The sequence below is a fragment of the Vipera ursinii genome (genome assembly GCF_947247035.1).
Source record: "Vipera ursinii genome assembly, chromosome: 5".
Classification (NCBI taxonomy): domain Eukaryota; kingdom Metazoa; phylum Chordata; class Lepidosauria; order Squamata; family Viperidae; genus Vipera; species Vipera ursinii.
The window spans coordinates 44,561,388-44,570,230 of record NC_139518.1 but is presented as its reverse complement, the minus strand read 5'-3'; the positions used below and the strand labels follow the sequence as shown (position 1 = coordinate 44,570,230).

The window sequence follows — 8,843 nt, the reverse complement described above, 5'->3', positions numbered from 1 at the left end:
ACCTATACACTGGCTGTTGTAGTCAAACTATATAAATGGTGGTACACAGGGCTTTTTTTGTCATAGAACGCTCAGAACGGAGTTCCGGCACCTTTTTTGGATGGAACCTTGTAGGGTAGGCAAGGCGGGTTGTATGACATGTGTGAGTTCCAGCACCTTTTTCTTTTACAAAAAAAGCACTGGTGGTACATACATACATACATACATACATACATACATACATACATTGAATCAAAAGACTCAGCAAAACACTCTAAGTGAATTATTAAAAGACTGAGCAGCCTCAAGCAAAAAACAGGACTCATCTACAAAATACAGGGTGTGAAAGGCTTTAGTTAGCTTATGTTCTGCACTGATTCCATGTGGTTGCTGTAGTCTGTTGGTGGTTTCTGAGCTATTCTTGATGTATTGGGTTTGTTTCTGCTGTATGGGGTTGAGTGGTCAGGCACTTTTTGATAAAATTGTGTGGATATCCATTTTGTTGGAAGATGTTGTACAGATGCTCTGCTTCCTTTTTCTTGCTGTTTAGGGTTGCTGCAATGAGTTTATACTCTCTAAATAAAGTTCTTACACAGCGTCTCTTGTAGGAGGTTGGGTTATTGCTTTGGTGGTGGAGCACTTGATTGTGTGGCTGGTTGTTTTTTTTTTAATTGAAAAGTTTTACAATACATTTTATCTTTAACAATCCCTCCCCCCTCCCTCCACCCAACCCTTCCTAACCCTCCCCCCTCCCCCCTCCCCCCCTGACTTCCCAGAGCTAAATACAAGGTATAAAAGTAAAAAACAATCATAAACAACCATATGTTAACAACAATAAACTATTAAGTCTATCGCACTCTAGCTCATATGAAATGACTACAAGCAATACTAATATCACATAAAAAAACTTATACAAATGCTAAATGAAACTTTTTGGTCCCATATTTGTTCTGGATATAATCAATCCACTTTTTCTACTCCATAATATAACGTTGTTGCGAATGGTCTTTCAAATAAGCCGAAATCTTTGCCATTTCCGCCAGGTCAGAAACTTTTAGAGTCCATTCTTCTATAGTCGGCAGTTCCTCCTTCTTCCAATATTGGCCTACTAAAAGTCTTGCTGCCGTAATTAAGTTCAGCATCAACTTGGTGTCCACAACAGTAGTATCTTGATGTATTGCAGTAACTGTGAGAGGGACTTTGGAATCCTCCCGGATGATCACTTGAATATGAGCCAGCAGTGTGCAGCAGCAGCCAAAAAAGCTAATACAATCCTGGGTTGTATAAATAGAGGCATAGAATCAAGATTACACAAAGTATTAGTACCGCTTTATAAAATCCTAATAAGATCTGGAATATAGCAACCAATTTTGGTCACCGTACTACAAAAAAGATGTTGAGACTTTGGGAAAAAGTTCAGAGAAGAGCAAGTAAGATAATCAAAGGGCTGGAGACTAAAACATATGAAGAACAGCTGCAGGACTTGAGTTTGGCTAGTTTAAAGAAAAGAAGAAAAAGTGATGACACAGTATTCCAGTACGTGAGGGGCTGCCACAAAGAGGGGGTCAAATTATTCTCCAAAGCACGACAAGAAACAATGGTTGGAAACTGATCAAAGAGAGAAGCAACTTGGAATTAAGGAGAAACTTCTTAACAGTAAGGACAATTAACCAGTGGACCAGCTTGCCTTCAGAAATCATGAGTGCTCCATCACTGGAGGTTTTTAAGAAGAGACTAGTCACTTGTCTGAAATGGTATAGGTTCTCCTGCTTGAGCAGGGGGTTGGACTAGAAGACCTCCAGGATTCTATTCTATTCTATTCTATTCTATTCTATTCTATTCTATTCTATTCTATTCTATTCTATTCTATTCTATTCTATTCTATTCTATTCTATTCTATTCTATTCTATTCTATTCTATTCTATTATCACTAAGTACATAACGTTGGTAAAATTCAGGAGAAAAGCAGCCTGTAAATTTTAAAGACTCGCATGGCGCGCTTCTTCAACAAGGTTAGATTACGTCCCATATTCACCGGAAGAACGTAACAGACTATGCGAATCCCAAAGAAGAATTCCTTAAGGCGCTTAATTATGACTTTTCTTAGAACAACAAGATCGGAAAAAGATATTTGAAGGACCGCAAAATTAAGAGGGTGACTCAGGATACTACATTTCCCAGCGGCCCTTGCGGAGAGAACGCATTAAACAGGATAGGGTCGGACGGAACTAGTGAAGGCGGAAGCAGCTGTGGCGAAGTGATCCTGTTCGTACTGGGTAACTGTTTCTTTTCTCCCCTTCCCGTGGTGGGCTTTTCAGATGTCTCTCTTCCTTTGCTTTCCATACTCGTCCCTTCGTTTTTTGGGTGATGTACGAGGTCCTTAATGCTGTTCTATTCCTTTTCTCTTGCTCCCCATACCCACGAAGTGATAGTTGGTGCTCCCCACCAGCTCTGATTGCTCTTCTTGGGCTGGCCATAGTACCAATACAGTAGTTCACATTCAACAACAGGTGGGCAGCAATTGATTTTTTGGAAAGAAAGACGTTATATTATTTTCTAATATAGAAAATTAAAGTTCATTATCAGATTACGCTGTATAATCATGTCATATATCTGCCTCAATTTTGTCGAGCTCCGCACGACCCTGCTATATAATTCACTCTAAAGTACATTCGTGGTGGGGATGTGTTGTATTTGGGAAAACATGCAGCACACTGTGCAATAAATGTACAATTAAAATATTCGGTATCCTTAACACTGTTGTTGAGAGATTATTCCATTTTTCCGTGACTTTGGGAACATCCTTTTCCTGCAAACCTCTTAAACACTTATTTTGAAAAATTCAGGAAATTGGATAATTCCTGCAGCATCACTTACAGTACAGAGTACATTTCTCTAATGCCAATATTGTTTTACAGGATAGTCTTAAATATTTTTGTTGCATATTTTTATGACAAGCTTCAAGAATAATAATATAGGATTGAGAAATGCTTGTTTAAGGGTACCTGGTTGAACCACATTATGCACAAAATTTACATTGCTTTGATTCATTTTTTAAATCAGTCAACCAATTATCTTCCTTCCCTCTTTCAGTAACAAAACTAAAACTATTATTGTGTATAAGTTAACTGAAAAAGTATTATGATTTGATCCTGTGAGGAAGTCTGCTTTCAACTTCAGAAATGTTGCATGGCTTGTCAGCCTGCATATAGCAGTAAAAAAGTATGTTTGAGGGAAAATGTTGAAAGACAAAGGGCTCTTAAATATATATTTTTTTTTTAGTGTTTCAATTTTTTAAGGGATGAATCCTGACATTCTGATCTCATTTCAAGGCTATTATTTGGCTGAAATTAACTCTTCACTGTTGCAATTATAAATATTGTTATTTTTATTATTTAATACCATTATACCACTTGTAAGAGTTTCTTTCTAGGAAGCTTTCAGAGTAGTTATGCACAGTGTTAGTATACTATACATTCTAGTGCTTTTGGTTGCCAGAAGAGCCTTGCAAATACCAATCTATACAAGAACTACAGAAAAACTGGGTAATTTTTCTTATGATTCAAGGATAAAACTTCTAAAATTTGATGAACTTTTAACTTTTCATGGTTTGAAGGCTTGGTGATATACTTTAATGTATACATAAAAATAAAGATATACAGTTCAAACTCAAGTAAAACACTAATCATATGAGAAGCCTAAGATGCTTAAAACTTCCAATTCTTTTCATTGATTACAGGTATTCAAGTGCTATTGAGTTTTTAATAAGTTCAAAAGCTGTGAAAGAACATATAATGTTAAAATGCAGATTTAAGAAATTTACATTATACTTTTTTCTTAATATAGAAGATCCAATAAGTAACAGTGTAAAATTTATTAAAAATGAGATTTTTTTGCAATGTTGGCAATAGAAAAAAGTATTATAGAACCTAACTCTACTGTATGCAGATATTCTAGGTAAAACTTTCAAGACAGATAGTTATCTACCCTCCGTTTGAATGCATTCAGTGACAAGAAGCTGTTCACCTCTCCAGATAACTGATTCCAGCATCAAACTGCATTTACTATAAGGAAGTATTTTCTAACATTGTCAAAAACTTCATTTCTGTAACTTAAATGCATTATTCTGGGTTCTGCACCCTAAATTCAATATGATACCCTTTCAGGTACTTACATATTTTCTTAACTTTTTCCAGGGACTAAATGTATCCCACTCATTCAATATCTTTTATATAAATTAATTTCTATTACCCTGACCATCTTCATTGACTTTCTGTGAACCTAATCCAGTTTCTCTGATTTTCTCTGTATCAAAGATCATTGCTCAGAATTAGACACAGTACTTCATGGTGGAATCTGACCAGTAAAGTACTGTTAATTTCAATAACTTGGAGAATTCATAATGCACCCTAAAATTGCACTTCACATTTTGTACTCTTATCACACTGTTTACTTATATACTTTTTGCAATCAATTACTTTCATTTTTTTCACAAATATCATACTAAGTTACCCATATCACTTTTTATTTTTTAAATGAAGAAAATTTTCTCATCTCTTAAATTTTATGTAGTTAATTTCAGCTAATTTCTCTAACCTATTAAGCTCAATTTCAATTTTATTGCTGTATTCTGGGGAATTAGCAATCTCACCCATTCTTTAAATATCCCTTGTATCTCTTAATTCTTGTCCTTAATAAAAATATTAAGCCCAGGATTGATAAGTATGACGTTACATTTGATACCTCTCTTCAGTCTGATGAACACCCTTTTGAGTATGATTTCTGAAATAGCTATGTGTCCCATTTAATTGTGATTTTATCTAGCCCACACTTGAGTACTTTGTTAATCAAATATGATATATCCCACAATCTGTTAAGGAACCTACCCACTCAAAAATGAGATAAAATTAGTCTGGAAAGCTCTGTAATATTCCATTGATCTGTTAGAACTTTGGAAGTGATCTCTTTAGGATCTGTCTTTGAACATTCCTAGTATCAATGTTAGAGTAGTTGGTCTGTAGTTTGCTGGAATTTTGTGAATTCTTGCTGCTTCAAAAAAGCTGCAGCAAGAAGCAGCAAGAATTCACAAAAATCATCTGCACCTTACTGGTTGGATGACCCGTGGCAGACATCAACAATATTGCTGTTATTTCTTTCACCAGATATTTTAACTTAGATGTTCTCTGCAGAATTTTTAAGTTGATTTCTTTAGATTTCTGAGAAGGAGTTGATATTTTTAACAGATACTGGAACTCCTCCCCTTTCTATAGTTTCTTTTTCTCTTGAATAAATTGTTTTCTTTACTGTTCTTTTTCAGTTGGGAGTCACCCCATCAGTCTCCATTAAAATTAATAAAACAGATTACTTTATCAAGAATTCATACTCATCTTGCTTATATCTTATATTTTGAGTATTAGTGTATAGTCAATGAAGGTCATGAACTTTATGAACCAGTGATTTTGCTGACTTTTATTTGAATGGTTTAAGAGAGTCCATTGCAGAAACACTCCCACTTTCTATAGTGCATTTTTCCAATTCTTTTACTTCTGTCTGCCGTAGGATTCAGTTAAAACCATGGTTTGGTCACAAACTCTTTGGAAATACAAAACTTGTCTCATAACAGTGGTCCATCATCTAGATTACTGAGACCGTCATCCTGGAAACCAAATCTCTCTCATTGACCCAGTTTGTGTAGCCAGTTATTGAATTGCAGTTTCTTTCTTTCCCTTTTTAATTTTTCCCCATGAACTAGAAAAATAGATGAGAATACCACCTCATCTTCCAGAACCTTGAGTTTTGTTCCAAAGTTTTCAAAGCCATTCTTTGCAGTATTATTTGTTCCCATGTGTATTATCAGGGGGAAAAAAAGACCTGGTAGCTCTTCGAACTTCCTGATTCTTAATCAAGGCAATTGATGGGTCCAGTTATCATACATATGTTTCAGTTACTTATTGTGCTGACTCTTCTGTTTGGCTTTTTACAGGACACAGTTGCCTTTTAAGTTCCACCATGCTGTCTACCATTCTTCAGTGTTTCTTTCAGCTATAAGAGTTTGAAAATGGTTACTGAGTTCCAGCAAACAGTACATTTTTTACGTCTCTTACTACTGCTCTGATCTATTGAGGTTATTCCTCTGTTTGACTGTTTTTTTAATGGAGATTTGTTTCCATTGTCAATTTCTTTTGTAGCCTTTGAACTGATAAATCCTTAATTCGCTACTCCTATTCTTTGCATTTCCTTCAAGAACTGCAACTAGCTTGCATTTATTGTTAGTATTAAATATTATCCCCCTTGTTCTATTTCCTATTATATAAATAGTACATATTTTTAATATAACTATACCCTGTTAACAGGTAAAATTACCTCTGTCTTGCATCTAGTAGTCCACTAGTTTGACACCACTGAAATAATCTCCCCAGTGAAAAGCCATTCTGTAGTTATGATGAAAAGATCAAAAGCGACTGTTCATGCTTTAGTTGTGTTGTTTAATGGATTGATACTAAAGAAACTTAGATAATTTGCAATAATACATAGATAGGTGCAGATGTGGGCTCAATCTTTAAAGGGAATGGGACAACATGCCACAGCCAACATTGCGGCCAACTTGCCATGACCAACTCACCACAGCCAACTCACCGTGGCCAACTTGCCAAGGGAGCATTTTCTATAAGAAAGATAAATAAGATTCTCTCTTCACATTTTAGTAGTCTGTGCTTGGTGTGCTATTTCCACAGCCTCATTTCGGGTTGGATGTGAAAACAGAAATGTCTATGACCCGTTCTTGTAATATATTAGATGTAATGAACTAGTGTTGACAATCCTTACGCTATTTTACAAATTATTCTTCTCACATGTTCTAATAGGAAAAAGGGTTGAGAGAATCTAGTAATATAGTAATTTGGAAAGCTGTATACTTTCCTTTTTCTTTCTTCCTAACATTTATAAAACAGTTCTAAATATGAATTGTTATTCCATTACAAGCAGGAAACCTTTCTCATAGGTTATAAGCCATCCCTGTGTGACTGATAGAGAAAAGGGATACAAAATGTTTAGTATAAGATTACATGAATTAATTAAGCTATTTATAAATTGCATTGTAGGATTAAATCCTTCCAAAGTGATACACCCAGAATGAATAAAATAGTGATATCTTAGGCAGCTGCATAAATATTCAGAAGCAATTGTATTAAGAAATTACTTTGGCATATACTGACAACCTAAGAAAGGGAGCAATAAAAAGTGAAGCTGAATGTTCTCCTAGTCCTTGCTAAAATCCTTAACAGAAAGGGATTGCACATTGGGCACTGGCATTGAAACTGTCTTGACTCTGCTTGTGAAGAGAATTGACTTTACCAGTGGACACACCAGCACTGATTACAGGCAAAATTATACAGGTGAAGTCTGCGCTTAAGAATATTTTGGAGCCAAATTGATAGTTCTTAATACCCACAAATTAGATGCTGTAATGTGCCTTTTACATAACTGGTGCAAATGATATGTTACTGGAAAATTTCAGAAGGGGTGTGTGTCACATGGTCCCAGATTGTTAATCCCTGCCCTAGTTTAAGAAACTAATTTGTCTGGGGCAGTATCAAACTATTATCACAGGTTATGTAAGTAATTTATATTCTCATCTCTCTAATGCTTGATCATGTGGTGTGGCCTAGAACAATTAAAACAAAATGATTAAATACAGCATTCGGTAAAAATGACATTTTTCTTTTGAAAAAATGACAAGCAAAACCTATCTAATAGAACATTATTTGTAGGACAAAATAAATTGTGACTGTTTGGCAGGAGTCTGGGAGCTGATGCTGCATTTGGGGAGGATCACTAGTGCCTACCATCCAGTAAGTCCTTTACATGTGCACAGGGGTCTGGGAAAATTTATGTGAGCAGCAGCTGTAGTCTTCTGGGTACAACGGATAAACCACAGTAACTGCTGGGACTTTACTGAATTACAAAGAGATTCTATTTATCAGAATCTGTGCAGGAGAGAAGTTATATGATGTCCCTTGCTAGTACTGTGTAGCATCTCCTTCCTCTCTTGGCAAACTTGCGGTCCCAAGAACTTGATGCCTCATTAAACATATATCCCTTCATTTCCAGCCTCCCGGCAGTGTTTTTCACTATCTCCTGCCAGAAAATGCCATAACTGCTATTCTTTATCTTGGTGTTTCAGTTTCCTTGCCTATGCGGATATTGCTACTAGTGACCAATAGTGTGATGTTCACTTTGGAGCAAGAACATAGGGGATTTGGGGCAGGATTAGGAGCAATCTGATAGCTATACCTGAAAATTATTCTGCTCCTTTTATACCAACACTTATTTTATTTATTAAATTTGTTTGCTACCCATCTCACTGCATTTGATCCAGGTGACCCAGTCAACCAAGTAGTAACCATTTTTTAAGCCATTCTAGCTATTGCAGAGGAAGATGGAGAATGATATTTTCTGGTTAACTTTTCTTCTCTGAAGAGGAGAAAAATAATTGCAAAATCCAGATTGGTGACAATACTACAGCAAGGACTTCTGGGGAAGGGGGCTTATCTAGTCCTACCCCTTTCTTCCCGTTTTCTATCCTACATGGAATTATGGAGGGAAGATTTGAAATGTAAAAAGTATATAGAGTCAGATTTCCTAGAGAAGCCTTTTTTGTGGAACCACTTTGTCATCATATTGGCAGCAAGGTTACCTAAGGGACAGTTGGTTTGGGATTGAAATTAATCCTGTCCTTGTCACTTGACTGAGCTGTGTAATTATAAGTCACATCATACGCATCCACATGCATTGGTCATGCAAACAGAGCCATTCTGTCTTCAGTAGGGGAAATCACATGATTAGAAATCACATGATTATGAAAG

General features: G+C 35.9%; 1 protein-coding gene across 1 annotated transcript in view; it reads left to right on the top strand.

Moving 5' to 3' along the window:
* Positions 1–2,228: 2,228 nt before the first annotated feature.
* R3HCC1L (R3H domain and coiled-coil containing 1 like) overlaps positions 2,229–8,843 on the top strand; it is a 46,507-nt gene continuing 39,892 nt past the window's right edge. Inside the window, exon 1 of the mRNA XM_083363661.1 lies at positions 2,229–2,255. The gene's annotated coding sequence lies outside the window, so the exon portion shown is untranslated. The remainder of the gene's footprint in view (positions 2,256–8,843) is intronic.